At 39.7% G+C, this 19,906-nt stretch overlaps 1 non-coding gene and 1 pseudogene across 1 annotated transcript; one reads left to right on the top strand and one right to left on the bottom strand.

The window, feature by feature from the left end:
• Window positions 1-13,450: 13,450 nt before the first annotated feature.
• Window positions 13,451-14,308, top strand: LOC101787840 (signal recognition particle 19 kDa protein-like; annotated as a pseudogene).
• Window positions 14,309-17,749: 3,441 nt separating this feature from the next.
• On the bottom strand, window positions 17,750-17,883 carry LOC111755618 (small nucleolar RNA SNORA2/SNORA34 family). The gene has a single exon (XR_002790183.1). It is a non-coding gene; the product is annotated as a small nucleolar RNA SNORA2/SNORA34 family (small nucleolar RNA).
• Between the last annotated feature and the right edge of the window lie 2,023 nt (window positions 17,884-19,906).

Genomic DNA, 19,906 nt, shown 5'->3' on the forward strand with positions numbered 1-19,906 from the left:
ATTTTGCTTTTATTGGTGCTCGCTGCTTTTTATTTGCTTTTTTAAAAAATTGTTTTCTGCTTTATTTCTTTCCTTCTACACATTTTGGACATAGTTTGTACTCCTTTTTCTAGATTCTTTCTTCCCCTCTCTGTTTGTTTCTGTAGCAGGGATTGGACTAGATTTTACACCGAGCTGCACTCCCAGCACTTTAGAAAGTTTCACTTTGAGACGGGGTTTTACTGAGTCGCTGAGCTGCGCAGGCGGGGCTCCACTGCAGTCCTCTTGCCTCAGCCTCCCAGAACGCTGGCATTAAAGGTCTGTGCCCCACACCTGCTTCTTTTTCTGGGTTCTTAAACTGGAAACTTAGGTCGCTGACCTCTTTCTTGGCTCCTTGATCCAGTTTATATTTTGCCTTGTTGATTTTCCCTAAGTGGTGTTGTGTTAAACGTTTTGCTTGTTATCCATTCTTTTATTATTTTGGAGCATGTCTTGCTCTCCCTAATGTAATCTGTTTTGATAACTGAAACAACCATGCCTTATCTTTCTTTCATGCTATACAAATATTATTGGTGTGTTCTGTAGGTTTTAGATGGCTTAATAAGTTATTAAAATAAAAGTATTTTAGTTTGCTTGCAAGTACCAGGTACATGTGTATTTTTATGTATCCATATACAGAGAAAATTGCAAAGTACTTATGAAGAGTTGAGTGTAAATTTTCCCATTGATTATCAAAGTCCAGCTTAGATGGTATCTCTTGGTGGAAGGAGTGTTTATAGGTACCTACTTATTCTTTTACTATCATTTATTCCGTTATCCTTATCTTTTTTTAAAATTTTATTTTGAAAGTGGTAAAATACAACAGAACAAGACAGAGTAAAGTCAATTTCACTGTACTAAGATCGTACAGTGAAACTGATACAGAACTTCACAGCAGGTTACCGGGATAACAGTAATAGGTATCACAGTGTATTTCGTTATCTTTATAATGGTTGTTCTTTCAATCACGAATATCAAAATGAGATGAAGTACAGAACATTATAGAACTTATCAAAACAGAATATTGAATAGAGCAGTACTATTAATCAGAATAAAGCAAAACAGTAATAAAAATATTTGCCTTCAAAGAGATGATAGAAGGAAATCCCCCTTATTTGCTATGGTCAACCTTCCAGGAGATGCTCAGATCTCTAGTTCCCACTTGCTAATGAGGGGGACAGGAAAAGGGGAGTAGAGGAAGTGGGATGTTTGACTCTAGGCCATACACCAGTAGGTTCACTATTGCTTAGCAGGGAGGCAGGCTGGTTGCTTGGTTTCCCAGCATCCTAAGTTCCAACATGGCGCGGATCTCAGGAGCTGCTGCTGATTCTCCCCCTGGAAGGGCCGCAGTCTGCCACCCCGCCACCACTTACCAGGGAGGGGAGCTGCTTGCTTCTATTTTCCTTATCTTGTATGTACTCTTGTTGATGCACTTGTGTTATATGATATGTTAAAAAGAAGTTTGTAGTGATCCGTGAACCCCTATGTTTATAGAAGCACAATTCACAATAGCTAAATCTTAGAAGCAACCTATATGTCCATCAACAGATGAAGGGTTAAAGAAAAAGTGGTATTTATGCACAATGGAGTCCTATGCTGCCACAAAGAAGGATAAACTTGAGTTATTTGTAGGTCCGTGGATGCGCCTTCAGACCGTAATATTAAGTGAAATAAACACACAAGATTAAATACCACATGATTTCTCTTATATGGAAAACCCAAAGTATAAGTAAAGAGCAAAATTAAAGAGGCAATTGGAAGCAAGGAGATAGATGTTATAAGAGATAGGGGAGAGAGGAGGGTGGGAAGGAAAAGTGCATACGAAAATTAAGATGAGTTATGTACACGTATAGCCTCCTCGCAAGGAATGTAAACATGTACTGATAAAAAAAACACAAAATAGTTTGCAGGTCCGTCTGTTTTTGTTTATCTTAGTGTTTTGGCAGAAGGGATCCTCTCACGGCACACTGAAATCCCTCAATCAGTGTTTGTTGCTTGAATGAGAGAACGGAGGCCTTTCTCTGCCTCTGGAGTCTGGGGAAATATTAAGAGCCATGCGTGCTGCATCGCGCTGTTTTTCAGAGAATAGACATGCATTTTTAAAATCGCATTTTAAGCGGTCCCTGTTCTGCACGTGTTGCAAGTTACCTCGCTTACTCAGAGTAGGCTCCGGAGTCAGTCAACGTCTAGGACCCAGCAGCGAGCGGCAACAGCACCCCACAGCGTTCCCCCTTTCATCTGTCATGAGAGTTAATGATGTTTGAGGCCACCTCACCTGTCCTGGCCTGTGCTCAGAGCCGGGCGGGTGCACGGAGACCGAGGGGCTGAGCTCTGCTGTTTCCCAGACCTGGACCAGAGCACTTGCATAATAGGAGCTGTCCCTAAACTCCAGCCAGATCAATTTGTTCCCCTCCCCGGGGCTATTGTCACAGTGCCCTTGCTTGCCAAGGCTCTCGAGGAGTCGCCCTGATCGCTTTCACGCGTGGCTCTCTGCGGAGTTCTCTGAGCACTTTCCTACCCATTATCTTTTCTGATCTGCACGACAGCTGCTGTGTATTCCAGAGGGCACCGAGCGGAGGAGGAAAGCAATCCAGCTCTGCCCCACTGCACCCGTTTAGTTCTTGCTCTGCCATGTACAGGGCTATGGAAGTGGGTAAATGTCTTCATCTCAAGGGGCCTCAGTCTTCCCACGTGCGCAATGGGAATAATAGTGCGGACCCGGAGAGCCTCTTGGAGGTGTCACCGTGGGCATAGTGTTTCGTACATGGCAGGGCCTCGGCATGCTGTAGGCATCGTTGTTACTCTGTTCTATTAGGGCTGTGATTATTACGGGTTCCTGTAGCCACTCAGGGAAAATGAAATGAGGCGTGATCATGCAGTAGATTATGCTCACAGATAGCACATTGTGTTACCACTCAACTGCTCTTCTGCACAGCATCTTCTGAAAGTAAGGGCCTCAGGAAGTTAGAAAACTCTGTCCCTGCACACAGCAGAGAGAGAGTTCAGCAGCACAAGCGCCTGCCTGGCAAGGTCCTGAATTTGATCCCCAGTACAAAAAAAAATAAATATATGAGTAAAAGCAAAACCAGAATGATACAATAAAACCTTACATGAAACAAAGACAGTGACTTTAAAGCTGGAATTGGTAGACTTTGTGCTTCTTATGATTGTTTTGGCTAATTTTATTTATTTAGGTACTGGGAATCAAACCCAGGCCCTATGCTTACCAGGCAGGCGCTGTACAACTGAGCTACATCCCCAGTCCTGTTTTGGACATTTTAGTATGAATTCATTCCCATGATTATAGTTCCACAAAGATTGAAGAGGCAGCTACGCTCTGTTCGAGTCAAAGCTCAGAGCAGTGAGTAAGTCAGAACTGAGCAAATCTTTGTCCACAGAAGACTCCGTAGAGGGCCCCCAAGGAGCCTCTGACTCCTGGCAGAATTGGGAGAGGATGCGTGGAGAGTCTTGATGGGGTAGCTCGGGTGTTCCTGGGATGGTGTCAGTGTTAACTTTCCAGGATGGGATAAAGCCAGCCGTACTGGTGCCTGCCTGTAATTCCAGCACTCAGGCTGAGGCAGGAGGGTTGTGATTTCCAGGCAAGTCTGGGCTACATAGAAAGTTCAGGACCGACCTGAACTACATAGCAAGGTCTTGTCTCAAAAAATAAAATAAAATAAAATGAGATTTTGTGGGTATCAGTAGTGGCGATTGGGGAGGCACCCATCACCGAGGGATGCCAGTCAAGTGTTCTCTGTTTAGACTGAATGCAGAATCCATGCTGTGTGGTTGATAAGCTGAAGAGTATTGAATAGGTTGGCTCATTGCTTGTAATCACTTAACTTAAAATATAAATACCAGTTTACATAACTGAAATATAAGCACTAGTGGTCGATAGCCCTTTGGAGATTTTTTTTTAAGGGATCCACGCAGCACTATTTCCCGTCTTCCCCATGTAGGCTTGGAACTAATTGACAGCACAGAATCTAGATAGATGAATATGAAAATGTCATTTTAATTCAAATTAACCCGTATGGAAAATGTGAAGGCTTAGAAATGAAGGGCTTCCTAATCCTGCATTCCAGCACTGTGCTCGGAAGACCCAGGCAGAAACTGGTAATGGGGATTGGGGATTATGTGGCTCTCCTGAGCCTAGTATGAGACCGGCAAGCAGCCCAGCATATCTTCCTGCTCTAGGAAGGCAGACCAGACTGAGTTCTTTCTTCCAAATAACCCGTAGGACCAGTGACTGTCTCCAGGGAAGACAGCGGGTAAGCAGGAGGCTGAGTGCCACTGTGGCGGGGACCCTTCACTCTGCGTGGGGACACGAAGCCCAGGGGAAGGGTGCCTCCGACACCTAGAGAAAGGAGTGGTGAAGGTTAAACGTCAGGCCACAGTCAGCACGCTATAGCAGTGGGTGGTCAGGGCCCTGGGTATTGTTCAGTGTCTTCCCACCACCTGCGAGGACTGCTGCAAGCTCAAACTCTGGATGCTAAAGAAAAGGCATGTGCCTGGAGGAATTTCTTCCTGCTGTTCCATTGATAAAGTTGCCTGTCCTGGATGATGATCTTTAGAAATCATAAAACCCACTTTTGGCACACAGGGCTTTAACATGATCTGAAATACCAACAAATGTTAGCTACCCCCCTTTTGCATGTGGGGATTATTTTTTGAGCTTGATAAAAATGATCCTGTCTTCTCATTTCCATATCTTTCACTCCATTTTTAGAAGCTGCAATTGTCAGGACATATGTTGCATTGTATCCTGAAATTAGTAACTATCCAGGAACAGATACTGGCAGGACGGGTGGGTTTCTGGGAAAGGGTGGTGAGTAGAGATGAGTTGCAGTAGGGGAGGAGGCAGGAGAAAAAGAAGTGGTCTTTTATGCCAATCTGATAAAAGGGCCAATAGGTGCATCTGACCCAAAAGTCAGCAAGAGGGTGGTCCACCTCAGCCCTGCCCAGTCAAGCGCATGACTCTCTGCCAGACCTGGGCTTAGGCCAGTGATGGTGAATCAATGGCACCTGTGCTGTAGCTAGCTGCCCATGGTCACTGAGAGCTTTAAAAAATTTGCCATCACTGATCTGGCCCATATCTCTCCATTCTTTTTTTTTTTTTTTTAAGAATTTTATTATTTTTATTTTTTCCAAATCTATTTTATTTCAAAGATAAAAATTTTTAAAAAGAAGAAAAAATACAAAATTTCAAAACACATCCATTGGGGAGGCAGCAATGGTACATCACCCAGAGCACAAGACATCTGCAGTCAACTGTCCAAACAGTACCAGCACAAATCTTTCTCTTTAGCAAACTCAGAGAAATCAGCAGTATAACTATCTTAGCTTTTTAATATACACATACATACACATATACATATATTTTTTCTTTCATCTTCTCACACTAAATAAGCAATATATTTACACATGTGTCTTATTTATTTCACTAATGAGTATGTCCTCTAGTTGTGTTCATTTACCTATAAAAGTCTCCAATTTATCCTTCTTTATGGCTGAGTAGTACTCCACCATACAAAAATACCACATTTTTAAAAATCAATTCCTCAGTTGATGGGCATTTAGGTTGTTTCCAAGATGTGACTATTACAAACTATGCTGCTATAAACATGCGTGCACATACATAACTGTGGTATAATATTTTTAATTCTTTTGGGAAGATACCTAGAAGGGGAATAGCTGGGTTGAATGAGATTGCCAATCCTAGTTTCTTGAGGAATCTCCACACTGATTTCCATAGTGGTTGCACCAGTCTGCATTCCTACCAACAGTGGAGAAGGGTTCCTTTTTCCCCACAGCCCTTCCAGCATTTGTTATCGCTTGATTTCTTGATAGAAGCCATTCTTTCTGGAGTAAGGTGGAACCTCAGTGTTATTTTAATTTGTGTTTCTTGAATTACCAGTGATGCCAAACATTTTTCACATATTTATTTGCTGTTTGTATTTCTCCAACTGAGAAGTGTGTATTTATCTCAGATGCCTATTTTTGGATTGGGTCTTTAAATTTGGGAGAACTGATTTTTTTTTTTTTTTTTTTAGTTCTTTATACATTCTTGATAGTAATTCTTTGTCTGAGAAACAGCTGGAAAACATTTTCTCCCATGTTGTAGGTTGTCTTTCACGCTGTTGGTGGTTTCTCTTGCTGAACCAAAGGTTTTCAGTAGGGTGAGATCCCAGTTACTGATTCTTTGTGATAGTTCCTGTGCAACCTGAGTTTTGTTCATAAAGTCTTTGCTTATACTAGTGTCTTCAAGAGTTTTACCTACTCTGTCTTCCAGCAGATTTAGTGTTCCTGTTTTAATATTTAGCTGTTTGATCCATTGCAATGTAAATGACACAGGATTTCAAAGCAAGACAACAGAAAATCAACAGTGGCTACCATAATGTCTCTTGTTTTCTTCTTAATAGTTGTCTATATCTTCACACAGAATGAATTCATATAAAACAAGATAATATAGAACTGATCAAAATAGACTGATGAAAGCATTATAAGCCTTCAAAACCAGACAGTAGGAAACTCAGCATTGGCTACTGTAATGTCTCTTGTTTTCTTCAAAATAACTGTCCATACCTTCATGTATGTTGAAATTAAATAATACAAAACAGACTAATTCATTATGGTAACCAGTGTTGATCACTTTGTATTTTGTTTTTACATTATGTATTATGCCCATCCTTTTGATTTGACTGACTCTGTTTTGTTATGTCACTAATTCTACAGTGAATTCAGCAGAACTTGAGCTCTTCTTTGCTGGTAAGGTTTATTTTTCATTTCATTAATTGAAATTGGGTTATTAAGCAGTTTTTATATCTTTTGATACAGTTTTGTGTCTAGAAACACAATGCTCATGTGTTTCTAGAAATCTGTCCATTTCTTCTGTGTTATCAAACCTATGAGAATAGGGGTTTTTGCAATAGGTATTGATAATCTTCTGTATTTCCACAAGGTCTGTAGTGATTTCACCCTTTTCATTCCTTATTGCATGAATTTGAGGTTTTTGTTTCCTTTTTAAATAAAGTTGGCTAGGGGCATATCAATTTTATTTATTCTTTCAAAGAACCAACTCTATTTATTTATTTATTTTTGGTACCAGGGATCAAATTCACAACCTCATGCTTATGCCACTGAGCTAGATCCCTGACCCCAAGGACCAACTCTTTGATTCATTGATTCTTTGTACTGTTTTCTTGGTCTCTATTGCATTGATTTCCACTCTGATCTTCATACTTTCTTCCCTTCTTTTGGCTTGGGCTTGACTTGCCCTTCTTTTTCTAGATGTTTGAGGTGTAACATCGGTTTTTTTTTTGTTTTGTTTTGTGTTTTTTTTTTTTTTTTGCCACCTCAGTTTGCCTTTGGTAAACTGGATATCTGAGTTTGCATCTTATTTAAGTGTCTTCTCACTTCTTTTCTTTTTTAGTTTAATTCCTGGGTGATGATTGTAAGTTGCCTATGAAGGGTTGCTTTATTAGTAGTGTTTAAGACCCTTAGGGTGATGAGTACTTCTCTGAGATATCTTCCAAATGTAGCTAGTTTTTGGGTTTTGAGTCTGTTGGAAAATCTTATCTCTTCAGTTTGTTGGAGATGAGAAGTTGTTGCTTGTTTGGCCCAGTCCCTGGTTCTTTGGCACTGTGTTTGACCCTTAGTTAATCTCAGTCAACAGCTGTTTAGGACAATTATGTCAATTGTGGCTCTAGTGGTACAAATAGCATCAAACATAGTCTAGAAAACAAAAAACTTGGCAGAAGCCCCTTCCTTTGTCTGGAGGAGGAGGGATCCCAGGTTCCTGAGGCACCTCGGCCTGTGCCCAGCCGCGCCTAGCCATCGGTGTGCAGAGGAGGAGCTGCGCGGATCCGGAGCGCCTGCAGAAGCCCCTTCCTTTGTCTGGAGGAGGAGGGATCCCAGGTTCCTGAGGCACCTCGGCCTGTGCCCAGCCACGCACAGCCATCGGCGTGCAGAGGAGGAGTTGGGCGGACCCTGAGTGCCTGCAGAAGCCCCTTCCTTTGTCTGGAGGAGTGAATATTTCTGCAAGCAGGGAGGGATCCCAGGTTCCTGAGGCACCTCGGCCTGTGCCCAGCCGCACCTAGCCATCTGCGTGCAGAGGAGGAGCTGGGTGGATCCGGAGTGCCCGCAGGAGGCCCTTCCTTTGTCTGGAGGACTGTGGATATCTCTGCAAGCAGGGAGGGATCACAGGCTCCTGAGGCACTGCGGCCTGTGATGACATGATACTCTACATAGAAGACCCCCTAAGCTCCATTGAAAGACTCTTAGATACAATAAATAAATTCAGTAATGTGGCTGGATACAAAATCAATACTCAGAAATCAATAGCATTCCTATACACAAACAACAAAACCACAGAGAGGGAAATAAGGGAAACTGGACTATTCACATTAGCAAGCAAAAAAATGAAATATTTAGGAATTACTCTTACGAAAGAAGTGAAAGACTTATACAGTGAAAACTATAATACACTGAAAAAGGAAATTGAAGATGATCTCAGAAAATGGAAAGACATCCCTTGCTCATGGATAGGAAGAACAAACATTGTGAAGATGGCCATCCTCCCAAAACTCTTATACAGATTCAATGCAATCCCAATAGAAATACCATCAACATACCTTATAGATCTAGAGAAATCACTCCTAAATTTCATCTGGAACCAGAAGAGACCTAGAATCGCAAAAGCAATTCTAAGCAGCAAAGACAAAGCAGGAGGCATCACAATCCCTGACTTGAAATTATACTACAAAGCAACAGTAGTAAAATCAACATGGTATTGGAATCAAAACAGAGCTGAAGATCAATGGAATAGATTAGAAGATACAACCACAACTACAAACACACTCAACCACCTTATCTTTGATAAAGGAGCCAAGCAGGTTCACTGGAAGAATGACAGTCTCTTTAATAAATGGTGCTGGAAAAACTGGCTCTCCATTTGCCGAAAACTAAAGCTAGACCCATGTCTATCACCATGTACTAAATTAAAATCTAAATGGGTCAAAGATCTGAATATTAAAACAGAAACGCTAAATCTATTGGAAGACAAATTGGGTAGAAACCTTGAAGACATAAGAGTAGGTAGAGAATTCATGAATAGGACTCAAACTGCACGGGAAATACTTCCCAGAATCAATAACTGGGACCACTTCTTATTAAAAAGTTTTTGCATGTCAAAAGAAATCTCCAGCATAGTGAAAAGAAAACCCACAAACTGGGAAAAGATTTTAGTGAACTCTCTCTCAGACAAGGGACTCTTGTCTAAAACATATAAAGAATTAAAAAAACTCAGGCCTCCAAAATTCAAAGGTCCAATCCAAAAATGGGCATCTGAGATGAATACGCAATTCTCAGATGAAGAAATGCAAATGGCAAATAAATACATGAAAAAATGCTCATCATCATTGGTCATTAGAGAAATGCAAATTAAAACCACACTGAGATACCATCTCACTCCTGAAAGAATGGCCAGGATCAAGAAAACCAACAACAACAAATGCTGGAGAGGCTGTGGGAAAAAAGGAACTCTCCTGCACTGTTGGTGGGAGTGTAGACTGGTACAGCCTTTGTGGAGATCTGTCTGGAGGTTTCTCAAAAAGTTGGGATTGGAAATCCCATTTATTCCAGCTATTCCACTTCTAGGCATATTCCCAGAAGAACTGAAAGCATCATACCACATGTGCACCTATGTTTATAGCAGCACAATTTGTAATCGCCAGATCTTGGAAACAACCCAAGTGTCCATCAACTGAGGAATGGATAAAAAAGTTGTGGCATTTCTATACAATGGAGTATTATTCAGCTATAAAGAAGGATTGCATTGAGATATTTATCAATAAATGGGCGCAGCTTGAGACCATACTCATAAGTGAAATAAATCAATCTCGCATGTATGAATACTGAATAGTTTCCCTAATGTAAGTAATGATTCAAATATATAAAAATATGTGATAATCATGATTCCCCATTATGTGGCCTTGAAGCCTTATAAAATTTTCACTTATTAATTAGAAAGGCTTTATTCTGGGCTTTTTGATATGGAAATAATTGAAGCTATAGTATATGAAGTTTTATCCAAATATTTTAAGGAAAAAGACAGACACTATGGTAACTACTATTCTTTAAAAAAATTATTTAGCTATTTCTTATGTTTATTTTAATTAAGGGAAAAAATAAAAAAATTAGGATATATAATAGTAACTCTTTTCGATCTCCTATTAACTTGTTTTAAAGTCTTGTAATACTCCCACGATCTTGTTTTGACTGATTAGACTCTGTTCCATTCTGTGCGATAGTAGCAAGTCTGAGGGTATAGGCAACTAATTTGAAGGCAATAAGATTCACAAAGATGCCCATTCTGGTTTGACTATTGTCTCCTTTGGAAGTCCTGTAATGTTCACAATGCCTAAGTTTTATTGGTCTTGTTCTCCACTGTTTTGTCCAACTTTATAATATCTAATGAGATAGACAATTCCTTTTAAGGAAACAAGAGACAATGTTGATAACCATTGTTAATAACCTTGTACTCTGTTCTACATCATGTGCTATGTCTATCCTTGGTTTTGACTTACAGCTTTGTTTTGCCATATTTGACTGTATTCTCCCCCCCAAAAAAGTAATAAGAACTAAGGAGTAATAAAATCCAAAATGTGTAAATTTTGTTGTAAAAAAGAGAGGGAGGGAAAAAAAAAAGAGCTCTAACGGATATAACAGCAAGTGTGTTTAGGGGTGTTAAATAGCTGACTATATTAATGTTTTTGGATCATTGAACACAGCTGTTTGCAGTCTCTCTGTTTGAATGTCTACTTTGTATTCTTTGATACTGTGATTTGAGCAACTATTTCCAAGATGATAACATGTAATCTATTAACAGGTGATTCCTTACTGTTATGTTTTTTTTTGTAGTTCTGTATTATGTGTAACCTTACACTGCTTTGTTTTGTTTTGTGTTTTTCTCTTTTTCCTCTTAAATAAAAAAAAAAAAAGAAAACAAAAAACTTAATTTGCAACTTTAGATCATAGGAATAAAATTTGTGATTATATAAAAAATGTAAAACAAACCAGATAATTATATGCAATATATAAGTCTGTAATATGTCAACTTTGTCTTTGGAGTTAACCTTTAAAATGGATTAAGGAGAAAATAGAGAAGTAGAAGAAGAGAAAGATTACAAGTAAGATTGAAGGACAAAGGGGGATCGCACCAACTTAGGTAAACTGGTTCAGCAGACTGAAGGAGAAGAGAGATGGTGGAGATAAAAGGAGAACAGAACAGAGCCACACTCACAAAGGGGTTGGGAACCACTTTCCTATTCATAAAAAAAATGAAGGAGAAAGAGGAAAGAAAAAGACAGAGTCCTGAATGGTGCCACTCTATCCTAGCAGTCAGCCGCTGCTTTATGGTAAGATAGTGGATAATCTCAGCAGGCCTGCCCCGAGACCAGACTCATGGGCTCGCTGAGGCCAAGCACTTTCCTCGGGTCTGTGCTCCGCGGGGAGCTTCTAGAGGAAGTCAGCAGCAGTTCTGGGTTCTGGGTTTATCTGGCCTGATCCAAAATGGCTCCTGGCCAATCGCTGTCTGTCCACAGGAGAACTGAGTCCTCCGCTCTCACTGCCAGCCAGTGCAGCCCTCCATGTCCACTGGCTCCCCTCCACTGCCACATCTCTCTGCAGAGGCCTTTAGTGTGGCCAGCCATCACAGTCGCCATCACAGTGTGTCCCCAGTTTCCAATGGCTCCTCTTGCACAGTGACTCCGTCTCAGAGAAGGTGCTGCTACCACCTTCTTCACTGAAGTTTTTAATCTCTCTGTGGGCTTCATTTCATACTGCGGCTTTTCCCTGGGTCCAGGGGACCCACTTTCTTCCCTCCTTGTCTTCCTCATGATGCTATCTTCCAGCATCTGGATCAGAAAGGCGGTTTTCTCTGCTGCTTACTGCTCTGCCTGCCCCTCCATTCTTACTCTGAGTCTGGATTTTTAAAGGGTATTTCAGCACCCACAGAGTAGGAAGAAAACCCAAGGCAGTCGCATGGCTTCTATGTGTTGGCATAAAATGGGTTGTATTCGGGGATACGTCAACTGTTTAAAAAAGCACAAGCAGCCTATAAAATTACTACTGCACAAGGGAAATGGAAAATTGTACCCTAGGCTCAGAGGAAGATCATTATCTTAAAAAGTACTGAAAAATCAGAAAATCATTTGGAAGACATTTTCTTGTTTCCAGTAAGATGCAAGAAGTCGTGATCTTGACAGAGGGTGAGTGAGCCTTAAGTAGAGATGGCACGAGATGAAAAAAGAGACAGAAAGCTCTCCCCAAAAACAAGGCTGGGATTAATGTTGACATGGGGTGTGGTTTTATGAAATAGAATTGTTCCTGAAGAGATCAAAGCAAAACAAAAATACTTAACTTTTAATAAATAAATAGACTGTTCTTTTGTGGAACAAAAGGACAGCGTTTGGAGATTAGCAAAGTTTGGTATTCATTCCAGGTGACAGTTTTAAAATTTTAAGGGAAACAAAAGCATTTCATAAGAATCCGTGTTTAAAAAAACCACAAAACAAAAGCAGAAGTGATAGATTATCTATCAAGGAACAGAAGTCAGATTGCTCCTTGGTAACACTGAAAAAGAAAATAAGGCCAAGTCTGCGTAGTTTTGAAGGAAAAAATTATGGATCAAAAATTGATCAGAGAGCTAGGGAGATAGCTGAGCAGCACAGCGCCTGCCTGGCAAGCACGAGGTCCTGAATTTGATTCCCAGTATATATATATATATATATTTGATCAGAGAAGTGAGAGAGAACTATAAATTCAAGAATCTTACACTGAAATTCAGTAGAATGGGGCTGGGGATGTAGCTCAGTGGTAGAGTGCTTGCTCAGCCTGCACAAAGCCCTGAGTTCAATATCAAATGTCACACACACACACACCAAAACAATAAAGCAAACAAAACCCCTCCAATAGAATGGATAAGTACTGCAGACAGATGAGCATGTGAACATAAGAGCAGGTCAGAAAACATGCTAGATATTTCAAATGGGGAATTTAATACAGGGTATTCATTACTTACAGAATAGTCTTCAATTTTATATTCAAATCAGCTGGCATTGTCTCATTTTTTTATTTTTGGTGTTGGAGACCAAATGCTAGGTAAGCACTCTGTCACTGAGCAACATTCCACCTGCTCAGGATCTTTTTAATACAGATTCAAATTCAGTAGGTTTGTTGTGGGCTCTGAGATTCAGCATTTTAAAAGATGCTTTGGATGTAGCCAGTACTGCTGATTCCTGAGCCACTTTTTGAATAGTCAGCAAAGAGGGAAGCTGGAGGAACCAGAGATTAGCAAGAACAGAAAGCCACAACTTTCCTTAGGGCTCAAGAAACACAGGGGGAAGACTTTCATTCAATGGTAGCTAGCAAAATGGCGAGGACTTTGACACGGAAGCTGAGACTGAGGAGTAAGGGGCTGCTGGGCAGGATCTGAGATCCCAAGGAGAAACAATGGCTCCTAGAGAACCAAGGGGAGAGGAGGAGCATTGTGGGGTTATGCCCTGGCTGCTTTTCTCCTCCTAATCTCTGATTTCAGCAAGTCTCCCCCATTATTGCAATGAGGCTGCCTTCTCACATGTACCATGTGCCCTCACTGACCCCAGCTTCCGGAGGATCAAAACTTTGAGTCCTGCCTGGGCAATGTGCCGAGACCCTATTGTCAAGTAAAAATTGAAAGAGGCCATGGATGTAGCCCTGGGTTCAAGCCACACACGGATGTGCACACAAAATGTGACTTAGCGTTTTGGGATAATGGAGAATATCTTTACTTTGGTAAAGAGCTGGGCAGTCAGGAATTGAGGCTGTGTGGAAATTGCTTGCGCCACTGCACGTCTCTAGTGGACCAAGACAGGTTTATATGTATCTACCCTGCTTATTTAAATAATAGGAAAACCATCCTAGAGGAAAGTAGATCCCAGTAAGTAAGGCTGTTGAAAATCCTATGGCTACAGAGATTCAAGATGTATGCTCAGCAACTGGACTTAATGCACTTATTGAGAAAAATAAAATGTACTCTAAGGAGTGTTATCCTGATGTTCAATACAGAGTCTGAGCCCGAGTCCAGCGTAAACAGGAAGATGGCAGCCTCAGTCTGGGACAATTCCCATTGCGAAAGCCAGTCATGGTGTGTGCAGCTGAAATGATACCTAAACTAAAAACAAGGCCACAGGAAACAGGAGGTGGTGACCCAGATCTTCAGCAAGAAGATAGAAAAGGAAAAGGGAAGGAGGAGGAGGAGGAGGAAGAGGAGGAGGAGGAAGAAGAAAGAAGAGGAGGAGACCCACCATGAGCATCAAGGATGTGACCCCACTGCAGGAGGTGATGAAGGCGTCTTTGTTGCTGAGAGAGACAGCTTTTCATTTCTGTCAATCACTTGAACTAGGAACATTTGTCCTGGTGTCTTCATCATGGGAGTTGACAGTGAATGAGTACATCACAGTACAGCACAGTGGAAATTTGCATGTAGCTTTTGTGCAGTATAAAAGAAAAAATTTGTCAATGAAGAGTTTCTGTGGAAAAAATATTTTTAAATGGGCAGTGGACTATTCCAGAAGTTGATGGAAATCTGTATATTTATATTTCAGATAATAACTTTAATAAGGTTTGAAAAACATATTTTGTTCACCTTTTAAGTTAAATAAACTTTTGAACTGCAAACAACTCAGGAGTTGATATTATTATAAATATTTATAAGCTGTAGTATATGTGGAACTATATAAAAGTGGCCTTGACAAACAGAAAATAGCAACCACCATTTGTCGAACACATCCCATGCCAGACACTGTGCTATTTTACAAGACACTATTTTATTTCATCTTCCTAACCACCTACAAGATATTCATCTCACTGGCAAAGACCTGAAATATGTCTTTCAGGTGGAAATATGCTTCGAAACTCGTACGTGGGAGGGCAAGGGTGAGACCAATGTGTTTTTACCACTCAATCTAATTGACTTTTATAATTTGTAAAACACTAGTTTTAAGTTGAATTTAGTAAGCCCTTTTTTCCCTCCTGTTTCTAATTTAAAGGAAAAAGGAAAAGAAGACCCAAGCTGTGAACAACAGAAACCCCTCCAGGAATGTCCTTGCCTGCCAAGGTAAGCAGAGCTGGGCCCAGGAGGGTGGTGGTGGGAAATAAGTCCCAGTGAGAGCCACACGAAAGCTTGTCAGCTTGAATCTGCTGCTGTGCCCGCTCACAAGACACAACTGCTACATTTTCAGGAATTTTGTAGCTGATCGGCAAGTGCAGACATCATTAAAAATGACACCGTATAAACTTAAAATTATATTAAAAGCAATGGTAACAAACACCCCAGACTTAGCATTTTTAGTTATGTCACTACATATTTTACTGTTACTTATGCTCTTGAGTTACGGAAATACAGTGTAGCAGTCTTCTTCTGGGCACTTTCTCCAACTCTGTGTTCAACCATATGACATGGGCAGCTGGCTGTGGTGAAGCATTTACACCACGGAAATAGGCAAGTACTACAGACCACCCTGCCCTAGTGGAAGCAGGTTGCTGAACATCTGTCGGCATCCTACTGGCTTACTCCCTGGCAAGGGTGCAAGCTCAGGGAGGTGTATGTCGAAAACCAAAGGATCACATGCATTAAAACACCGGTTGCCCCTGGTTGCTTCTCTCCATTGTTTGCACAATTAGTGCTCACTGGGCTGAAGAATGGAGTTTCAATATTTTGCAAGTGGAAATATTTGGCATAGGTATCATTTGGTTAAAAAAGGAAAGAAAAATTCTGGTGAGGGTGTAGTCATAAAACAGTAATACAATATTATAAATCCAAGAGACAAAAGGCTTTAGGGAATAGAAAAAACACAGTAGTATTCTAAGTAGTTATAGATGGATGGTAGTATCATTTTTTCCTTCTGGTGCTAATTAAACTTGAAAGTGATATGTGAGGTTTGATATATGTTTATAAACCTGCCACCTGCTGCACCCCACTACTGCCCACTCCACTGCTGTCCCACTGGGCCTCATTTATGGATATAGAAAACTACAAAACGTTTATGAAAACGTTGCAGTATTTTTGAGTTTTTTCATATTTAGGAAAGGGTCTCTAATGTTGTCTGAGACATTATAAGCTAATTGGGATATAATGTGGCAGTGGAGTTTTACTTAGAGTTACAGCCAACACCTGGATTTTGGTTGTGCTTATAGGTTTTCATGAAGAGTTTTAATTGGCTTTTGGAATCAGACTCTTAGCAACACAGGTAATAAGGCAAAGAATATGAAATTTTAAGGAAATGTTTCTTTTGAGTTGTTTGGATAAAGTTGGCTAGCCTAAATATCTGGTGTTTTCCCTGGAACATCTTTTCTGGTTATTTAAAGTCTTACTTGTTGTGACTAATTACAAAGTAATATGTGCTTGTTGCAAAAATTAAGATCACACAGGCTGTGAATATCTTATAACTCACAACTTAAAACTTTGAGAGAATACCCCATAAACACTTTTTATATATTCCTAGGATTTTGCTACTGATTTACACTTAGCATAAGTAAAGATGAAAATTAAATGAGGTAGTATTTCTGCTTTTTTGTTCATTTTTAAATGACATGTGAAAATATAGATTATATAGATGTAGGTATACATTTTAATGAACTATAACTGAACACTGGTGCAATCTCTATTCAGGCTGACAGACAAAACATTGCCTGCACCTTAGAAGTTGTCTGTGCTCCTTCAGAATCACAAATATTCTCTTTTCCATAACCTTGATTGTTTGTGACAATCTGACTTTTGTTTGTACTTGCATCACCTGACCATTATTTCTTAAATAAACTTTAGTCCCAACTATTTTGAGTTTTATAGGAAAAACTTCATAATACATTTTGTTTGATTTTCTCCATTTAACATCATTAATGATATTCATTCATATCACTGCAAGTAACTTGTTCCTTCATTTTCGTTGATACATAGTAGTCTGTTGCATGGATAGAAATCTATTTGTTTATCCATTAAACTATGGATGGCATTTTAAACCACTGAAAGGCAGTTTTTTAATATTCTGAATAATAGTATTTTAAAGAATTTTGCATGCATCTTCTGGTGGAAATGTGAGTTTTTCTCTGATGTGTAATGAGGAAAGGATGATTGCATCACAGGGTTTGCACATGTTCATTGTACTAGGTAATGTAAATTGTATTCCAAAGCAGTTTTTTTTTATTTTAAAGGGAGTAAAATTAAACACATATTAAACAAAATGGAACAAAATAGGACATAAGAAAGCAATGTAAGAGATATAAATTTCAAAGCTAGATGACCTGAGATCTTCACCATCTATCATATTGTCTCTTGTTGTCTTCCAAATAGTTGTCCATGACTTTACATACAGAGAATTCATACAAAACAACATAGTATAAAACTGATCTGAACAGAATGAGGAAGGCATTTTAGGTCTTCAAAACCAGACAGTAGGGAAGTCACTAATGGCTGTCGTAGTGTCTCTCATTGTCTTCAAAATAGCTGTCTATACTTTCATGTATATTGAAGTTCAACAAAACAAAACAGGCAAGAGGGAGGGGATTGCTTGGTTTCCCGGGGCTCCAGGTCCCAGCATGGCGGGGGTCCCAATAAACGCTGGTGGTTCCTGTCCTGGGCTGCCATAGCCTGCCACACTCACAGCCACTCACCAGGTGCGGAGGGGTTGCTTCAAGCTGTTTCTTTCTAATGAATTGACCATTTCACTCCAAATTCTGAAATGGCCAACAGACCATAGAAAGACATCTCTTTAGGCTCCTGTTTGAAACCAACAGCATCAGCAGCTGCTGGCCTTGATGCAGGGTCAGTCTAAAGTGGTTTTGCCAGCTCACTGTCCACTCACAGTGGTTGGAGGTCCTGTTTCTTTGTATTCATGCCAACAGTAGTTTTTATCAGAATTTAAAAACTTTGCCTCTGTGTGATACTGTAATTTTAATTTGCACTTACTAATTCCTAAGGGGACTAAGGTTCTTTTCACACGCTTATTGGCGATTTTAATTTTCTCATTTGTGAACTGTCTGTTCATTTGCTCACTTTTTATCTTGAGTCACTTTTTGTTGAATTATTCTCCAGTGTTCTTTATACAAAGTTTTCTGCTTAAATCTAAGAGCCCATTGATTAACAACTATCACTATTTTGTCACAATAAGAAAAAAATAATCTGGCATAAGTGCCTGCCAAGGCACAAGGTTGCAAGTTTGATCCCTGGTACACACAAAAAATGATCATTGTCAGTTAAGTTATAGACCTCTATTGATCATAGTATGCATCCCAATTTCTATTATAATAAAATGTGGAAAACTGTTATAGAAACAAAGAGCAAGATATTCTACGTAAAAGACCTTTTCTAGTTACATGTGTTGCAAATAGCTACTTTGTGTTTATGGCTTGACTTTTCTCTCACTTTAAAGTTTCTTTTGATTTATGTCAAATTTGCCTACCTATTTCTCTGATTTTTTTGGTATATCTTGTTTAAGTCCCTCCCAACTGTGAGAAATGAAGATATACTATTTCCTAAACTCATTTGCTCCTCTTATTTCATCTTTGATGTGATTCAGTTGAGTTTTGATATGGTGTAGAGTCAAATAACGTATGTTTCCTTATGTCCTATTTTTTTATTTTCCATTATTTGCCAGCTTTTGTACCAGTACTGTACTGAATTCCACGTAGCTTACCATCTGTTACAGCAAGTCCTTATTTGTTCTTCAAGGGCATTGTGGTTTTCTCTTGGCTCTTTGCAAACATTTATCACAGGCTCAAAAATTCCTCCTCTTTTCCCCAAGAAACCCCAAATTGTTAGGACTTTGATTAGGATTACATTCAGTTTGAAGAGAAATGATATCATAATGATATTGTATCTCAATCCAGTAACATGATCTGTGTCTCTATTTTGGATTCCTCCTTAATTTCTCTAGGTAATGTTTTATAATTTTGTGACTATCTTGCATATTTTTTGTAAGATTTACTTCTGAGTATTTTTTTTTTTTTGTCTTTTTCATTTTTATCGGTACCAGGGATCGAACTCATGACCACCTGCTTGCAAGGCAGGTGCTTATGCCGCTGAGCTAAATCCCCAGCCCCCACTTCTGGGTATTTTTAAGCTATGAAAAGAGGTATTTGTATCCTTGTGTTTAGTTGGCTAATACTGTATACAAAATGTAACTGAGATTTGTATATTGCCTTGTATTCCCCAACAATTTACTAATTCAAGCTTATTACTACTAATAGTTTATTTGTAGATTTAAATTTTTTCTATGTGTGCAGGGGTGACATCTGTGAATAATATCAGTTTTTCTTCTTGTGTTTGCCATTATACTTCGAGCATCTTCCTGAAGGCCCATGTGTTAACTGCTGGGTGCCCAGGCAGCACTATCGGGAGGAGTGGAAGTTTAGGAGGCAGGGCTTTGTTGGACGGCCCATAGGTCATTAGAGGCATGGCTTTGGAGGTGACTGTGGAACCCTAGTCTCTTGTTCTTTGCTTCCTGCCTCAGGAGGTGAGTGGTTTTCTCTGCTGGGTATTTCTACCATGTTGTAATGCCCTCCTGAGAGGCCTGCAGCAAACAGACACTGCTTTTTGAACTGGAACTTCCAGAACTATGAACCAAAATAAAACTTTTCTCTTTATAAGTTAATTGCCTGTGGCATTTTATCATAGTGTTGGAAAGCTAACATATTCCTAATCTGAAAAAATGATGTTTAGTAATTTAATGATAAGGTAGTTGCTTTTGGGTTTTTGTGTTTGTAGTAAAACTATATAATACTTTTTTTGTACTCAAAACCTAGCATCATGAGTGACTGATTAGATGATCTTTAGCAACTTTCTGTGCATTGG

This window comes from Cavia porcellus, unplaced genomic scaffold, assembly GCF_034190915.1.
Source record: "Cavia porcellus strain 051 isolate PalLab524CR breed Dunkin Hartley unplaced genomic scaffold, mCavPor4.1 scaffold_6, whole genome shotgun sequence".
NCBI classification, from domain to species: Eukaryota; Metazoa; Chordata; class Mammalia; order Rodentia; family Caviidae; genus Cavia; species Cavia porcellus.